Source organism: Vicugna pacos, chromosome 1, assembly GCF_048564905.1.
Source record: "Vicugna pacos chromosome 1, VicPac4, whole genome shotgun sequence".
Classification (NCBI taxonomy): Eukaryota; Metazoa; Chordata; class Mammalia; order Artiodactyla; family Camelidae; genus Vicugna; species Vicugna pacos.
In genome coordinates, this window is record NC_132987.1 from 10,916,541 (window position 1) to 10,934,882 (window position 18,342).

At 46.8% G+C, this 18,342-nt stretch overlaps 1 protein-coding gene across 6 annotated transcripts in view; it reads right to left on the reverse strand.

Moving 5' to 3' along the window:
* THRB (thyroid hormone receptor beta) overlaps positions 1–16,589 on the reverse strand; it is a 382,671-nt gene extending 366,082 nt beyond the window's left edge. For 3 of the 6 annotated variants that reach the window (XM_072950281.1, XM_072949660.1, XM_072950024.1), the window contains exon 1: positions 15,400–15,741. The gene's annotated coding sequence lies outside the window, so the exon portion shown is untranslated. Of the gene's footprint in view, positions 1–14,959; positions 15,214–15,399; positions 15,742–16,546 lie in introns of those variants that run through there. The other 3 variants (XM_031677738.2, XM_072949695.1, XM_031677731.2) reach the window with 3 other exon arrangements.
* Between the last annotated feature and the right edge of the window lie 1,753 nt (positions 16,590–18,342).

Genomic DNA, 18,342 nt, shown 5'->3' on the forward strand with positions numbered 1-18,342 from the left:
CGGCTGCACAGGACACACCACCACCCCACAGCCATGTGGCCACGACCAGGTCTAACCGCTCCCCCGGTGGGGCCCACCCACCCACAGCACACTCACTGCAGCAAAGAAGTCCTTACGCCTTCAACATCCTCTCCTCTGTGATACGTACTCTGCTTCCTTTCTCAACAACCAATTCTCAGCCAAGAAAGCTGGGGGCGGGGGGGGGGGGTGCCAAGGCAACCCTGTTTGTGATGGCCTGGAAACCCCTTGGGGGGATGACCTGAACATGTGCACCACGACTTAGTCTCAACAAAGCACAAACAGCAAACGTGATGTCGGCAAGCAGAGTGTGAAAGATTTATTACCGTTTCATTTCAGGCACTTGTTAAACTGTGAAACCTGCTCGTCGAGGTGGACTGCGCTCGTAACATACTTCTGAATGTGACCGGGGTAAATCCTGTAGTTCAAAGAGTAATTTCATAACTCTAAACTGTAGCGTTTGAATTCCCACACTAGGAAATACTGAGCAGTAATTAGAACTGTTCCTGGTACAATACTGGCTTTCTGTACTTCCAGCTTCCAGAATTTGGAGTGTACGTGTTCTGATAAAATGAAAATAGTCTTAGTTTTGGTGAGGCTGTCTTTTGTGTAATTGTTTTGTGTACCTGTCTGGAGGGACAAGGCAGTGTGCTCACCACGGCACCCAAGCACATACCTGGCACGTATTTGGTGCTGGAGAAATGTTTGATAAAAGAATGAACGTGTGAACATAACTTTCAAAAATGTTATATCTCACTTTATTAGCTGATTTGCCATTATAATATTTGCTTTATTATACTGAGCAGGTGACTTTAAAAAGGAAACAGGAATGAAAATTTGGCATCTTCCAAATTGCAGCTGTTGACAATGTGGGTGGGGAGAACACGGAGGAAGCGAGGGAAAAGACAGACAGACCAGCCAGGGCAGCGAATCTTGATTTGTAGCTGGAGGAGGGCATGGGCCGGTGGAAGAGGCGGTGGTATCAGAATCAATCTCCCAGATTTGGGAATGTCTCTCCCCACCCCCCCATGAAGAGCAGGATCATAGTGAAGGGCAGTGATCACTGATGTGGAGCTTGGGGGAAGGAAGGAGTAAGACTTGGAACTGAGGTCTAAGAAAGTCATTTTCAATGGGGATAATTGCACCTCTCAGGGGACACTTGGCAACGTCTGGAGACATTTTTAATTGTCATAATTCAGGGGTGGAGTGCTAATGACTTCCAGTGGGTAGAGGGTGGGGGTGCTGCTAAACATTCTACAGTGCACAGGGCAGCCCCCCACCAACAAAGAATTATCTGTCCCAAAGGTCAATAGCACCTACGTTGAGAAATCATGCTCCAGGGAGACCAAAAAAAAGGCATGGTAGAGACAAGAGCAGAAACTCTTAGGAAAGAAGAGAATGCACTCACCAGGACCACCAGGCTATTCCTGGTGACCAGCAAGATCTCAGAGAGGACAGCAGTGAGGGAGAGAGAGAAGGCTGGGGCGGGGTCGGGGAGGGAATCTGGCTGTGCCTTCTGCTTCACTGGATCCCTCTCTGGTCAATCCTGAACCAACTGCTGGTGGTGTCAGCTCCACTGCTCCAGCTAAAGGCAGTCTGTGCCTCACGAGAACCAAAAACAGAAGTCTGAGAGAGGCCAGTGATCTTTGGGTGGAAATGGTGGTCACAGGCTGCCCTCCAGGCTAATATGCCACTGACAAGAAAGGCTTACGTGTAGCAAATGCCGCTGGTGCCCTGATCCCAACCCCACGGGCACCACTTTAGTGCCCATCAGCTTATCTCCCGACTGGCAAAAATTACATTCCTTTGCCTGGAGGTGTGCTCTTGGCTACCCAAGTGGTAGTCCTGAAATGCCAGGAAATCAGTCGCCTTTGTAGGCAGTCCTTGACCATTGCCTGACAGGTTTTGGTGAGTAAGTACATGCTCCCTTGCCTCTTGGGTGGGGAACAATGAGACATGTGTTCCACACCGTCTCCCAGAGCTCCCCGGCAGGATCTAGCTCCATGCGCTCACGCTGGTAACTGGTTTGGTAACACCTCTCACCCCTGTTCTGGCTTCTTCCCCACTCTCTTATGAGTGTTTTCTTTACTTTCCACCCAAATAACTTGCACTTGAATTCTCATCTCAGGGTGTGCTTCTGGGGAACCCAAACTCTAACGGCGAGTCTTCTGAAGGAATCCTGGGCTGGCAGCCGCTTGGTCCCAGTTTCCTCTGACGTGAGAACTCTCTGGGTCCTCAGGAGCCCTCGCTTAGAGGGGCGGGTCTTCCCACCCCCAGGTCCTGAGCACAGAATCATTGGGCTCCTCGCCCCACTAATTTCAGCCCATCAGAAACACAGCTTTGGGCACAGTCCTCTCTCTGCCATTGGGGAATAGACAGAAATCTTTCGCTCAAGGCTGGCAGACAACGCGAGCACAGTCCCTCTTAGTCTCAAGCGCCCCTGAAGTCAGATTTCTGCAAGAACTCAAATAAGTAACACGTGACTCCAAGAAGCGGGTCTCACTCTAGGGCTGAGAGGAGGCAGAGATGAAAAGAACGGCTCCCGTGGCTCAAATGAACTTTAAAGAATTACCAGTGGGGATTTAAAACCACAGAGGAGCAAAATGAAACAGCTCTTTCACAACCCTGCCAGACAAAGAAGAGAAGGGGACTGTGAACCCCCTTGGGGAGATGTTAAGTCACTCATCTTCCCTGTCATGGGACTTCTGGGATGCTAAAGATCTCCAGAAGAAGCTAGGAGCTTGAGGGGCTCCCCACGCCAGCAGAAGGCCGGCAGACAGCGATGCTGCGGGCACTTCCTGACAGCCTCCCAATGTGGCCCTGCTGGAGCGCGAAGCCATCGCCTGGGAATGTCCCGCTGTCACACAGGCTGGGAATCAGGTGCCAAGCTTCCGGCCCTGTGCACAGTAAACTATTTTTTAAGGATGCTTCTTTCCAAATCCTCAGAAGCCACTCTTCGTGGGTTGTGGATGCCTGCTCGCTTTCATCTTCGCAGAGAACGTCCACTTTGGGGTCCTGATTTCTTGCCAACTTAGGTAAGACGATGGGAAGATCTTCTATCTCAGTGCTCATGCGTGGAGAGCTACCTCCCCCCCCCCTTTAAGGGAAAAGAACAGCAGAGCTTTTCTGCAGGACAACCTATTCCCTTATTTATAATGCAGGACAGCAGCGCCTTGTAAGTGTATATTCTGGTTCATCTGAGGACACACGGTTGTTCATTTTAAAATTAGATTCATCCTAATTATACGAAAACAGCCTGCGTGCGGTTGGTCAAAACAGCAGGAAAGCATTACTCAGCACCTACCTGCCAGGGCTGCCTTCTAGACTCCACTGAGCTTGTTCAACACACAGCCCCTGCCCTCTTGGAACTTCAAATCCAGCAAAGAAATAGCCATCTCACTGGCCAATATGGGGTTTGGACAGTGACCAGTGAAGAAATGCATGCAGTAAGTGACTAAACTTGTAATATTCCCTTTGGACGCAGGGGTGAGGGAGGTGTCATTAAAGTGGCATGTTTCAGCAGAGCAGAACCAGAGATAATGTGGATTTCAATCCTAATTAATCAGGGCTTGGGGAGCCTCTTGAATAAAGGATATTAGGAAGCTGGGTTGAAATAGAGGCATTGAAAAATTATGCACTGGACGTTAAGGGGCAGAAGAAGTTTGATCGTGGATAGTCAAAAAGTGTCAGAGTGAGAGAGGCGAGTAGATGCTATGAAAAAAGGAAGTAAGCTCCAACGTCACATCCAGTCCAAGTGGGAGAGCCAACTCTGAGTTCGAGAGGCTGGAGTCCTGGGCAGGTAACCGAATATCTATTCTTACATTCCACAAACCCTGAGGTTTGCGAAGTTCAACGACTGACCATGGAACATATCTCTTGAGGCTGAAAAGGGCTAGGACATCTATAAAGAGAAGACTGCTACCAATCAACACATTGTAACAATGTTAAACTGCAAAAAAGAATACCTAATGATGCAAAATAATCACAGAAATTCGCAGGTTGACTTCCCAGATCTCTCTGATTTCCAGTCTTTCGGACAACAGAGCTCTGTACTTCCGAGGTGCAAGTTTCCTTAACACAATCAATTTTACAACTTTTGTAATAGTAAGATGAGAATAAAATTTTCCCATGTTTTGGGCATTCAACAGGTGCTACAGACTGGCTAAGCAGTTTATTACCATGATCCCATTTAATCTCCTCCACAATGCTGTGAAGTAAGGACCAATATTATTTTTGTTGCACAGATGGGGTGACTGAAGTTCAAAGCAGTTAAGTAACTTGCCAGAGAGACCAAAAGCTAGAAGCGGGCAAAGCCTGGCATCCAACTCAATGCCAGTAGGATGTCCCCCACCTCTCCTGTAACTCCTGAACTCTCTCCAACACTCTAGCTCTCAACCAATCCAGGACCCAGGATCCCCAGTTTTCACCCTCCCTACAACACACATAATCTTTAGAGGAAAGTGTCTCTCCTTCCTGCTCCATGACAGAACTTTAATATAGGATTTGACTGGTGGCCACGCTGCAAGCTACCCTGAGCCCCAGGAAGCCCAGTGATGGGCCAGTAACAAGCTGGGGATTCCTGAGAGAATTACTCCCTTATGATAGAATATCAAGAATTAGCGGGATTCTAGATGGGGAGGGGATATAGCTCAGTGGTAGAGTGTGTGCTTAGCATGCACGAGGTCCTGGGTTCAATCCCCAGCACTTCCATTAAAAAAAATAAATAAATAAAATTAATTACCTACCCACCCAACCCCCTCCCAAAAAGAGTTAAGCTGGATTCTGTACACGAGAGGCCCTTATCAGGATTAACTTCTTCATATCTCAAATTTTAATTTTCAAAAATATTGCAAAATATTTTACAAAAATAGACTGGTGGCGTCAAAGCCCTCCCTGGGGTAATATAAAGGCAAACAGTTCTTTCTTTTCCTTTGACATGTCCTCAACATGATACGTCTTATCACTGGTGGGTCTTATTTCTTAATAATCCAAAACACACTAGCACTTTGCATTTCCTTATTTCTTAGAATAAGACATTTTTAATAATAATTAAATGGTAAGTTTTCCGAAAGGTAAAATACACAAGGTTAGAGGGAAAGAGCTCCTTTGTTCTTTCACTGACCTCGCTTTTATTATTCGTGCCCCTCTTCCATTTCCTTCACCAGAGGCACTTCAATGAACTGGCTCAATATTTGATCAAGTGTGTTTATAATTGGCGAAGAAAACAAACATCCTTTCTGACTAAAAAATAGGGTTCTCTCTTGTAGTAAGGAATGATAAGTAGAATAAATACTAGGAAAATTGCTATTTTTAGGCAAGATATTTCATAATGAGGCATTTATTTAAATGGGCTAAGCTCTGTAAGATGATTCCGGGAAAATGGCTTCAGTATCTCCGTCAACACACCAAGAATCAGCTCTGGCCTCTGCCTCCTGATATCTCTACTTTCAATTTGAGTTTCCTTTAAAAAAAGAAATAGCAGCACATTCATGTCACAGCAGTAATACCAGGCTTGATCAGCCAGCTCACCGTACTACGAACATACGAACCACCCAGATCTATCAAGGAAGTCAAAATGATGGTCAAGGACTGGAAGGCCAGGTCAGGTCTAGCTGGCTCAAAGAGGTCCCCAAAAGAGTGAGCAGGAAGTGAGGAACCAGAATTAGGTCAGGGAGGAGGATGGTCTTCGTGACTATTAGGACGGTTCCATCACTTGGAATGCCTTCGAAAGTACCCAGACGGTGATGTGAGGCGACCCTTACCAGAACCGAAAAACAGAACTGAAAAACAACAGGGTGGCAAAGACGGCTCACTGATCACCACGTACTCTGGCTCCCCTTCCACCGTATGGAGTCATCACAGGAAAGCAGCTGTGAGGCGGGGACCTGCTCTCTCTCTCTCTCTCTCAGGGGTCTGATGCAGTGAAGACATGACCTTGGATGCCTTGAGTTGGAGACGGAGGAGCCCAAGACCAAAGCAATGGGGACTCCTTTAATCCACCCAGAGCAGAGCCGCCAATTAATCAGGAAGAGCAATTTTCAACTTCCCGTGGGTGAAAGATAAACTTCTGTTTTTCTCAGCCACTTTGTATTTTTTTTAATTTCCTTTCAAAGTGTAGATAGTGTTTTCCTAAGCAGTACGTGTGGCAAGAAAAAATTTGTCTCCATCACTTGAAATAATGTATATCATTTATTTTTGCATTGAATTGGATAGAATCATAGTTTTAAAGGCTAAAGTCGTATTGCCCAATGATAGTGGCTACTGGCCACTAATGGCTCGTTGAGCCCTTGAAAGGTGGCTAGTTGAAACTGAGATGTGCTGCAAGTGTAAAATACACACCAGATACTGAAGATTTCATACAAAAAAGTAAAATATCTTTCTTATCTTATATTGATTATATGTTAATAATTTTTGGATGTATTAGGTGAAATAAAATATACTATTGAAATTAAACTCACTGGTTGCTTTTTACTTATTTATAACGTGGTTACTAGAAAATTTTAAACTGCATATGTGGCTCACATTATATTTCTACTGGACTCTGGCTGGTATGGCAGGTGTTAGAAAGCTCCAACTCACCTTCTGTTTTTATAAATAAAGTTTTATTGGTACACAGCCATGACTATTTACATATTATCTATTGCTGCTTTTGTACTACAGGGCTGTGTTAAGTAGCCCTGAAAAGCTGAAAATATTTATTATATGGCCTATTATAGAAAATGTTTGCCAATGCCTGGGCTAAAGATAACTTTGAAATTACCAAATTTATTTACTCTCACGGTTTCATGACTAAGGAAATTAAAGCTCAGATAAGTCAAGACTTGTTCAAAATATTTTTATTTTTTATCAGGTGATATTTCCATAATGGCACTATCATTCACTCATTCATTCAGACTCTCCACCCATTCAAATTTTGATCATTAAAGAAACAAAATCCCTATCATTTAGAAAATCAACACTTAATAGCACAGAAATCCTTGAGTAACTGTCAGCTACGAATAGGCTGTGAGATAGTTTTTAAATTAAGCTTCATTTGAAAACACTTTAAAGAGAACCTATCATGTAATCTGCTTTCAAATTAAACTTGAAGTTCCCCTAAATGTAGAGCCAGCTTGCTAAAAATATGCATTATTGAAATTAAATTTTAAAAAATTTTGCCACATCTTGCAGAAAGTGAAATCTGTTCCCAAAGACTTCACGGCAACATGTAACTGCCTCAGTGCCAGCAGCTCTCATCTCTCGGCATATTATTCTAGAATCTCTATCTGGGTTCATTACCTCCAGTCTCTGCCTCACTCAAGACCTATTCCTTAGGATGTGCTGAACATCCCTTAGTCTCTTCATGCTGTCAAGATAAAGTTCATCTTCCTTTTTTGGCCAGGCCAGTCTTCACCATGTGGCTCCCACCTGCTCCAAAGGCCTATTCATTGTCTTTTGCACATCAGACTAAGCTCCCTGCAATTTCCCAAATGCTTCATACTTTTACCCCACTTCATACACTCGTATAGGGTGTTCTCACTACCTAGAACTCTCCCTGCCCTGGACCATGGGTCCCCATTGTACTTACTCCATCACAGAGCTTACCAGTATTGTAACTGATTGTAATTGTTGAAGTGTGATTCTACCACCACTACAGATAGCTAATATTTAGGAACACTTATTTGCAGGTTAAGTGCTACATTATTTCCTTTAACCTTCACACATTATAGATGAGGAAACAGCACGTGCAACGAAGCCAGGTGAAGCCGAGATCTGAAACCACACATTCGCACTCTGCAGCCCTAGCTCTCAACTCTACACCAGCGGTTTCCAGTGGGGGTGATCTGGCCTCCTCTGAAACATCTGGTAATATATGGAGACTCTTCTGATTGCTGCAACTGGGGTGTGGAGGGGAACTACTGGTACATAGTGGGCAGAGGCCAGGTATGCTGCTAAACATCCTACAAGACACAGGATCCGGCAAAGCAGCATCCGGCCCCAAATGTCAATAGTTCACAGGCTGAGAAACACTGCTCTATACTAAAGTAACTCCTATAGGTTGACCCAGGAGACTGAGCATCTATCTCTACAGCAAGAATTCTCAAATGTTCACCATGGTGAACCTACCATAGAGCCTGGCACCCAGCAGGTGCCCAAGGCATATGTGATGGGTGGATGGGTGGGTGGATGGATGGATGGATGGATGGATGAATAGATGGGTGGAGGGATGGACAGATCCCAGGAGAAAGAAAACAAGTTTACTTATTTTATGGCTTAGTTTTTATGGCAACATCAATAAAGATAAATCTGAACACGTTCTTAATTAGCAGTAAAGGAATATGCTTGTAGAGTACATTCCAGATGATGCTGTCAGCTGAGTAATACCTGACTGTATGACTCGACAGTGTGAGGTCAAATTATTAAGCCAAAATGCCTGGGGTTACTTTTTTTTTCAAGAGTCCCTTACAACTACTCCACTACAGTATAAATTCATATGTCCATCATCCACATAGGCCACAATTTAAATTGTTTTTAAAAAGATTTCCTGTATAAGGTTCCCCAGGTTTAAAAAAAAAAAGACAAATAATACAAGAATATATAAGCTTATGCTTTCTTCTGTTGTAACTACCACTCAGATACAAACATATTCTAGACTTCCAGATGCTGGCAGTGGAGTAGAAATTACAACGAAGCTTAAGTGAAACTGAAAAAGGGAAACAAAAATGTATATGGCAGAAATAAACCATTCTTTGGTGTATGCAAATTAATATACCTAAACATCAGAAGTGAAGTCAAGAAAAGGTATATTTTATGATTGTAACATTTTTAAGGTAATGGCAATTTAGTGTGATTTTTTTTTACATCATCGCAAACACTTCAGCAATGGTAGCACAAATACAAACAGCTGAAAGATTTCCTATGAAAGATAGATTTTTTTAAAGTGGAAAGCTATGAACTATTCCTCACAACCTCTTGCACTGAACTGTAGCCATTTGCGGTTTTAGACACACACACAACAACCAAAGAATATGATGATCAAATAAGTTTTGGAAACTGCCCGCCTACTTGGAGATTCATAGCACACACAAGCATAAAAGTAGGCTCTGAAGATGCTGGCGTTAAGTTGTTAAACTCAGGATTTCCCATACAGTAGCATAAGTAAAAACTAAAATAAGATGAGGACCTGCCAAAACACTCAGGACTATGGAGAAGGACTGAAAGTGATGACAGGACTTGCAGCTTGGGACATCGGTGTGGCTGTGGCATTTCTCACCATGGGAACCACAGCTGAAGCCAGAGGCAAGCAGTGCCTTCTCCCCTGTATGTGAGAACATGACACACACTTGTCACAGAGGCAGGCTCTGCGTGTGCGGACATGCAAGTTAAGGAGACATTTACTCACATGGGAGAGGAATAAGAAAAAGTGGACCCAAACCCAGGAATGTCATGATCGCTCATACCAATCATGATTTTTTGAGTACCTACTCTGTACAAACCGTTGCTGACATCCAGAGAAACAGAGTCTTGAGAGAATCAGAAGAGGGAAAATTGTGTCTGAATCATCTTGAGAACCACTAACCAACCTGTGTCACAGAGTCAGAACCCTCAGAGGCCTCCTCAATGCCGTGATCGTACACCATGCCACGAAAACCACGGCTCTCTCCTCCACCCTCCTCATCGTAAACATTGCTGAACCTCCAGTCACACGACCCTATTTCCCCAGTTGAAGGAGACACACCCACTGTCAGTCAGCGCTCCTCTGTCCAAGCTTTCGCTTTCATCAGCTTATCACTCACGACTTCCCAAAAAAACCCCTAAACTCTTGTCACAGAAGAGAAGCCATGGTCCTTAAAAGCTCTTTTTTTTTTTAATTTGGAAGTTGAATGAGTTACTCAGTTCAGATTAATCCTTTCCTAATTGTTGGGGGCAGGGTAGAGTGCATGCTTAGCATACACGAGGTCCTGCCTTCAATCCCCTGTACCTCCTCTAAAAATAAATAAATAGACTTAGTTACCTCCCCTACTAAAAATAAAATATTTGCTCTAATTGTTACATGTGCCCAATCTACAATCTACTCTCAACACACACACGTGCATATACATCTATGCTATTATACATATTATTATACTGTTATATATACATTTCATACATACACACATTATTATATATTATGTATATATAATATTATGTATATTGTATATATACGTGTGTACGTTTATGTTAGAGTGTCTGATTGTCATGATGGAAAGGCTACAACACACTTTCTGGAACAGAAGCCAGGTCCCTGGGTCCAAATTCCAGGCTCTCCTGACTTGCCATTTTGGAAAAGATACTTAAGTTCACAGCAGAGCTCAGTTTCTCACTCAGTAAAAATAGTGCTGCCCAAGGAGAGCTGCCAGTACATAAAGTCTCCCAAGTCCCTTGAAATTAGGACAGTAAGGACCACAAGGTAGCAGCGTTAAACATGGATCGCTAGTCCGGCGGTCAGCTGGCCTGGTTCCCGAGAGGAGAATATGGAAATCTATGACTCGTGACTCAGTGATTTGGACATTCTCCGTCCTCCCCACTTGCTTAAATGCCACCATTGACTAACACACTGGGAACTTAAGGCGGAGAGTGAACATCCTTCATCAGAGACTCGCCGGCCTACACATATTCAACCCCACAGCATGCGGGTCCCAAGAGAATCCTGGGTGAATCCTACTGCGATTTACACTGATACACCTGATACACGTGGGCGACAAGCAGCACAGAACAATCACCTCCTCAGATTAAAAGAACTTTGTGTCATCTAGGGGGCCACATGAGGGGCCCCAGGAGGCACGGCCATTCCATCACCGTGCAGACTATTTCAGAATCCTTTTGCATTAATAAAGGCATATTGTCTCAGAGGTCACTAGGCCACATGCTGAGATGCAAAACAACTAGCAAGGCCAGCACAGAGTAGGTACACACATTTTTGTAGACTGAAGGAGGAATCAAATCAAGGGATCAAAATGACTTGAAATCCAGCACGGAGTTAACCTGCCATCTATTGCTTAACTAGCTCGCACACTAGAACAAGCCCTTCTGGCAAAATGTTCAGCCATGTTGCGTACATGTAATCCGGGAAGCAAACATTTACTGTGGGCAAAACTAAGTCAGAAGATGACACTTACTGCAGTATCAGAAAAGAAAGAGATGCACCTCCCTTCTCCTCCTCCCATTCACTCTTCCAAGGAGCACTCCCCTGTGCCCAGGTGTCAAGGTCTTCGCTAGGTGCTAGGAGTCCAGGATGAACAAAGCCACGGCCCATCATCACAGTTTAGAGGGGAAGACAGAAACGAAACCAAAACAGACAAACAAACTGCCCTGCAGGGTGAGCACTACACAGACTAAAGCACAAAGCATTGAGGCCACCTGCTCAGAGAGGTTGAAGGCCATGAGGTCATTTTCAAGTACCTGGCTGTCCTCGGTCCTCTCCAACTGCTCCAGTTCAAAGCTTGGCTGAGACACTGGATATTTGAGAAAGTCAGCCTACAGAACATGTTAACCATTCATTCCTCTAGGTTTGCTGAGCTCTATTTCTGCCCTGGGGACAGCGTTCAGAATCTCCACTGCTGGGCCGTGGTAGCTCAGGCCCCTAAAGGTAAAGTCCCACTGGGTGACATTCCATTATTATGCCTTCTGCCTTTTTCTTCCTCAAGGGTTGGTAACACTTGACTGTCTTCTGTAGAAATGAAGTTCAAGTATTGGCCATTATATGATTTGACATTTCATAGGAGTATATACTAGTTGCCAGGCACCATTGCAAGCTCTCTACAAATGTTACCTGATTTATCCTACAACTTCAATGCACACCTGCCACCTCCAGTCCCCCTTTTTTTCTGTTAACTTGGCTACTGAGAAGCTCAGAGCTAAATTAGATCCTGAAAAGCAATAAGCACTTATGACTTCAGTTAGATTATCTTTACTCCTCCGTAAGATTTTAGTCTTTCTTCCTTTCCCATTTTTACCAGTTTCATCACTTTGTGGGATTTTTCCTATGCATTTAACTGAGACACATTTCTGGAAGTCAATACTCTCTAAACAAAACCAAATTACCACAATCATCAATTGTAATTTCCTTTTCATCTCAATTGCCAAAAGCGATTCCATGAATAGCTAATTTGAAGATGACCCCTGGTGTATTCTCACCCCGGTTGCTTGAAAACTCAGACAGTGCAGTATTTCCCACAAGCCTCTGGTTCAGAATCTGTTTATAAATGTGCAGGAAGGGAAAGGGGGGAGTGGTTGAATGACTTAAGTTACACACGGGGTAACCACCAGCTTATTTCCTAAGCTACTACCAAGGGATATTTCTATCTTGCATCGGGTCCCCACAGTTTCATCTTGCACCTTCCCCAACGGCCACTTCTGTCGACCAGCTATACTACCCCACGCCCTTGGTCCCCTCAGGGCTGCCAAGGCCAGAGGCACTGCCAGAACCTGCTGAGTGAGAAGGCATTGCTGTCATCCAGTGATGTCTGTTGCCTGGAATTTCACTCTCAGCACTGACAATGCCTCTGGAACTCACAAAGATTCTGCTGAAACCCAGAGAGTTGAAGGTCAATGTCTTTAGGGATTCAAGGTAAATCAAGGTAACACGTAAGACAAACAGCTGCTGAGGCTTTCCATGTACTCAAGGCAAATGTCCCCAGGAAGAAACTGCAGAATAACTCTGCACGGTCACTACATAAAATGGGACTAGCTTTCATATTAAAAAAAAGAAAAGAAAGGAGAGAGAGATAACAAGTGAACCCTATATACATGGCACACACATCTACACACAGGTGCAGATCTTGGCAATCCCAGTGGGTACCCACTTAGTTGTATAGTCAGGTATTTTTGGAAAAACAATGTTCGGGCACAACTATTCATTTATTCAACAAATATTTACCCAGCACCTACTGTGTGCCAAGCACTGTTCAGGATGCTAGAGAATCAAGAGTGAACAAGGTAGTCAAGACTCTTTCTCACCGGCTCTGTATACAAGACAGGGGAGACAGGTACTTAAGAAGCCATCAACTGAAATGAACAATTCAGATTGCAAGTAAGACCAAGGAAGGGGGAAACAAGGAAATGGAAAACAATGTGATGGTTCTGAGAGGGAATGAGAGACTGCCTTTGCTCAAAAGGTCAGGGAAGCGCTTTTCAAAAGGTAACACATCATCTTACAATAAAATGACAAAAAGGAGCTCAAGAAACCAATCACCTTTGCTCTGATTTCCACCAAAAAGACAAGCTTACTAAAAAAAAGAAATGTGCAATCCCATTTCTGGCTCCACACACCCCAAGCTTCAAACAACTGCAAAAATCCCAGACAAGGAAAGGGACCCACAATCTTCTCTGCAATTAAGAAAATTTTAAGAAACTGCCTTCCCTCAAAGATGGTACATTAAAAGGAAGTTGTCTTAATTCTTCTCAATAGTAGAATTTGCTACACAGCATCTAAAAGAGGGGGAAATGGAATATTTATTTCTCTTTCAAAGTCAGTTATAAAACAATATGTTGATGTCGATAAAATTATGCCTTTGCATTGTAATGCCAACAGGAATTGCTTCATTAAAGAAATAGTCTGTGGCTATATTCAGTATCATTTACTTGCACTTGCTGAGAAAGAAAGGCAAATCATATGTACTAGCTGATGATACCACTTCCGATATATAAGAAAACTTCGAAATTCTTTAAAAACAAGATTCTCATAGTATGTTTAACGTGCACAAATATTAAGTGGCTGTTCACCAGTGCCTTCTCCTCTCATACTCCAGACAAATCGCTTAGTATTGAATTTCTGTTAGAGTCAATTAAAACACTTAGCCAACTGGCATGAAAACTCCTGAAAACATCCCTTGATCAAAATAACTTTCATCAAAACACTTTTTTCTTTAAGGTTTCCTAGCCCCTATCTTGTTTCAGAATAAGAGAGTTTAACAGAAGTCAATGAGAAGGCAGAGTAGTCACCATGAATATTCAGAATGAATCATGGGATATTTTGACTAGAATGCAATTTATATTACCTTGTAATCTATTGCGTGCTATATATTATTGCAATGTAAATAAGCATAGTAAACTAAAAGGCGGCCAAATAATATAAAGATGTTGCCCCAAAGGTCTACGTTTATCAGTATTAGAAGTTGCTGTTTTCTGTTATTAATAACACTGTCCAAGGAATGCTTAATTTTTTGAACCTCATAACAGGTCTTTAAAACTGACTAGCACCAGTAACACGCTAAGAGAAAGACTTCGTTTCATTTATTTACTGATTTTTCTTAGTGTTCGAATCATCACAAATTCTAAATGTGTGCTGAGAGGGGGAGGGTGGAGAGTCTGAGCTCCTATGTTCAGGTAAACTCTTTTTCTTTGACTTGCTTTACGAATTGTTATGCTTCGAGACCCTTCCTTTAAAATTTCCCATTTGGGGAAAATTGTACATTTAACCTTCAATAAATTAAAAAAAAACCTCACCCACTCCCATTAAAACAGATCAGAAGGCTTAAGAGTCAGCACTAATAACGACCTACAATGGTCACTGGGAAATCCTCCTGCAAAATGACAACTGCAGCTGAGAAGGACCAAATCCACCGGGAGTAAAAACTCCCCTCAGTGAGTCCTTCTCCGAGGGGTGGCGGGGGTGAGATGCGGAGCGCACAGCTGGCACAACTCCTGGGATCAGAACCAACTCGAGTCGGCCCAGGGGAAGATGCTGCGTCAAGAGAAGGGAAGCAAGAAGCGCGACTCGGGAGGCGAGCGAAACCGCCACCGATGCCCCGAGGAGGCGGGGAGAAGCCGAGTCGCCAGGCACTGGCGACGGCGCACGCAACACGCAGGATTATTCTCCTCTCCCAGCGCGGAGTTCCGGGGCAGGAGAACAGGGGGATGGGGGGCCCACAGTCCCTTTAAACCGCCTCCCCCACCCGCCCCAGCCCCAGTGCCTGCCAACCTTTTCCGAACCCTCGTGTCACAGAACTTCCTCATCATGGAAACTTCCACTCGGTTCGGCGCTGAGGGTGCCAAACTCCATTTCACAAGGAGGCTGTCAATAGCCCGGCTCGGGGTTTGAGGCACACGGCCGCCGCAGCCACCCGGCCCAACCGCTGCCCACGCCGTGGCTCCCCGAGCGGTGTCCGAGCGGAGAGGGCACCTCCTCTCAAAGCTGGGGCGCGAGCCCCGGGAGGCAGGTACTCTGGCGGCTGACACCCCACCCAGCCAGCCACCCACCCACCCACGCTCGCCCGCCCGCGCGCGCCCCCGGCGTCGCCGCTCGCACCCCTCGGGGTTCCCGCGACACCCCCGTCGCCCTCCCACCCACCCTCTGGACTGCGGGGACTCTCGCCCCCTCCCCCCGCACCCCCGCCTCCGCGCCGTCCTTCGCCAAATTACCGGTGCCCTCGAGCCGGCCGGGTCGGGCGCCCCTGCCCGGGGAAGGCAGCCTGCGGGCGCTGCCCGAGCCCGGGAGCAGAAGGTCTCCTTCGCCAGCGCACTCACATTATTCATGCAAAGTTAATCCCCGCCGCGTCACGGCCGCCCGCCCGAGGATGTGCGCCTTCCTTGGCCAAGCCCCGCAGTCTCCACCCTCCTCCGCCCCCTCCTCCCGGCGGCGGGGTCCAGGGGAGCGCCGGCGACGGGACGTCGCGCGAGTCCTGCAAAATGTCAACTCCCCGGGCGAAGAGAGGCGGCCGCAGCCAGGGCCGCGCCGGCCCGCTGGGGCCGCTGCACTTTTATAGGCGCAGGAAGCGAGCGCGGCCCGGGCACCCAGTCCCCGCCTCTCGGGCCCGCGCGCCCGGCCCGGCCCGCCCCGGCCCGCTCCCGGCCGCTGCCTTCCCCCGGCCCCGGCGCCCGCGCCGCGGCGCGTCTGCCAGCCGGTGACCTGGTTTCCCCTTCGGCCCGCCAGGCGGTCCGACTCGCGCGGCGGCGGCCAGGCGCAGGCCAGCCGGGCCCCGCCAGGGGCGCCGTGAGGAAATGGCCTCCCGGCCGCGCGTCCCGCCGCCGCTGCCCCGGCCGCCCGCCGGCCCCGACGCCCCAGCCCGGCTCCCACCCGGCGCTCGGACGCGCCCGCGGCTGCGAGCCCGCGCCCCCTACCCCGTGCGCCCCACCTCCCCCGCGCGCCGGCCAGCTCGCCGCCTCCGCACCTGCCGCCCCAGGTGCGGGCGCTCCCCCTCGTCCCCGCCCCAGCTGTGCCCTCCACCCAGGGAGTGGAGGTGTCGCGGCGGTTTTGGTGGCCGCGCGTCCACCCACCCGGCTGTTTGCGCACGGAGGTTCGGGCGCGGGCGTCATTCCTCTAGTAGGCAAAGAGGGAGGAATGAGGGACGAGGGACAGGGGGCTGGGCAGGAGGTGACTTCCAGAAGCACGGGCTTCCCTTCGCCCGCGCCGCCGCGCTCCTCCCTCCTTCTCCAAACCACTTGTGGCGCGTGTCGGGCCGACGCGGCACTCCGGCTCCTCCTGGGGCCTCGCACCCGCCGGTTGTCCGGCGTTGCCAACTATCGCCACCCCACCCCCCACCCCCTGGAATGGAAATTTGGAAAATACCTGGCGTAGGCTGAAGGGAAATACACCACCACACCACCCTGCACATCCTGGGAGGTGTGCGCAGGGTGGAGACCCTCCACAGGTTGCAGAAGGGCCGCCCTATTAATTTGTCTCTGCCCTGGATTTTTACAGCGAAAACCCAGAAGACAAAAATAATTTATACTCCTGAGAAGTTCTGCCCCAGGCAAATATGAACTTCTAAAATCCCTCTCCCACCGCCCCACCCCCGCTCCAGTCCTGAATGCCAAGGGTTCAGGCTGGAAGAAAAGGAAGCAGACTGTCGCGTTCTGGGCTGGAAGCATGCGTGTGAAAATACTGGGTACCCAGAAAACTAAAATGTAGTCCGCACGAAGCTATAGTTGTAAGCAAACTATTTTGACGACAGAGTACAATGATCCTCTTAAAGATAATATTAAAATAATTCCGACTTCATTATTCAATATACACATTTATTTAGTATAACAAAGAGTTTTGATAGAGCTAGGGCTTTTGGCCTTAACTGTCTGAACAATGAATAAATGATTTATTGGGGAGTTTTATAGATTTCCAGCCGGTGACGTGTTTTATTCCCGCTTTTGTGAGAATCCAAGGGAAAGGGACCAGAAGCCTACTGACAGCATTAAGGACCACAACTGTCAAGAATCCAGAAACTGCCCTGAGCCTGGGTGCCGTATTTCAGCGCACGTCCAGAGGGGAATTCGCAGACCCCAAGCCTCCCGGGCTAGAGGGAGGGACCTTTCGTTTCAGACTCCACCAAACGTATTTCCCCTCAGTCCTTGGCCATAAATCCATGCTTTCTTCCTCACTCACACACAGGCTGCACCCGAGGACTTGCAGGTTTTGTAGCTGGAGCGAAGTTGCTCTCCTTTTGCAGGGAAGTTCCTGGGCTTGGCTCCAAAGCTGCCCGGGATGTTTTGGTTGCTCCGGAGGAAAGCTGTGGAGTCTGCACCGTTTGTTCTAAACAGGCGGCCCCCTGGTGGCTCGCTGCGGGTGAAAAACTGGCCACTGAGGGAAAAGCCTGCCCAGACGGGCCACCACAATGGACAGCCGGTCATCTCAGGGGCCATGGAGCCACTTAAACAACTTTGTAAGGAGGGGAGATGGGTGTGGGCGGGGGCAGTGATGCCAGTCTTCCTTCACCAAGGTGGACGAAAGGCCTCAATCCGCTGGAACTCCTCAGTTTTTTCTGTTCCTGAGATTAAGTTGGACCTAAATGCCTTCTTAAGTAGGAAGCATCATACAGAGAATGAAGTATAACAAAAACTGTTGCTTCCCTTTGTTCAAGTGGCTTTGTTTTTCTGATCTCATTTTGCCTGGAAACATCTGAAATAGAGAGTAGATTAAAGCTAAATAAACAACATGGCATTATTCAAACAGTTCATGAAACAATATTGTGTAACAATAAGGGAGGGCAATTGTAATGCAGCGTTATTGAAACAACATGAACTACTAGGACTGTGTTTGAATCGGCCCTCTGAGGGCAGTCTTACAGGCTGCATGATGGTGGAGAAGGGTTACCAACAGAACGCGCCATTTACTTTTCTAATTTTACACAATGGAGGAAAACTGATTGAAGGCAGAAAATAATATTCAAGTTTTAGAGCATATGGCCCCGTGTTCCGACCTCGCTGATCTGAGAGGCCACACCAAAGCTGTTTTCATGACCCATGGTCACATTTCACCATAGCCATCCTCATTAGCAGGGTCTACAGGTTTCAAGCGGATGACTTGGTTCAAGGAAGCAATTCATTCATATACTCATTTATTCATCAGTTCTGGGGTAAGGAGATAAATAA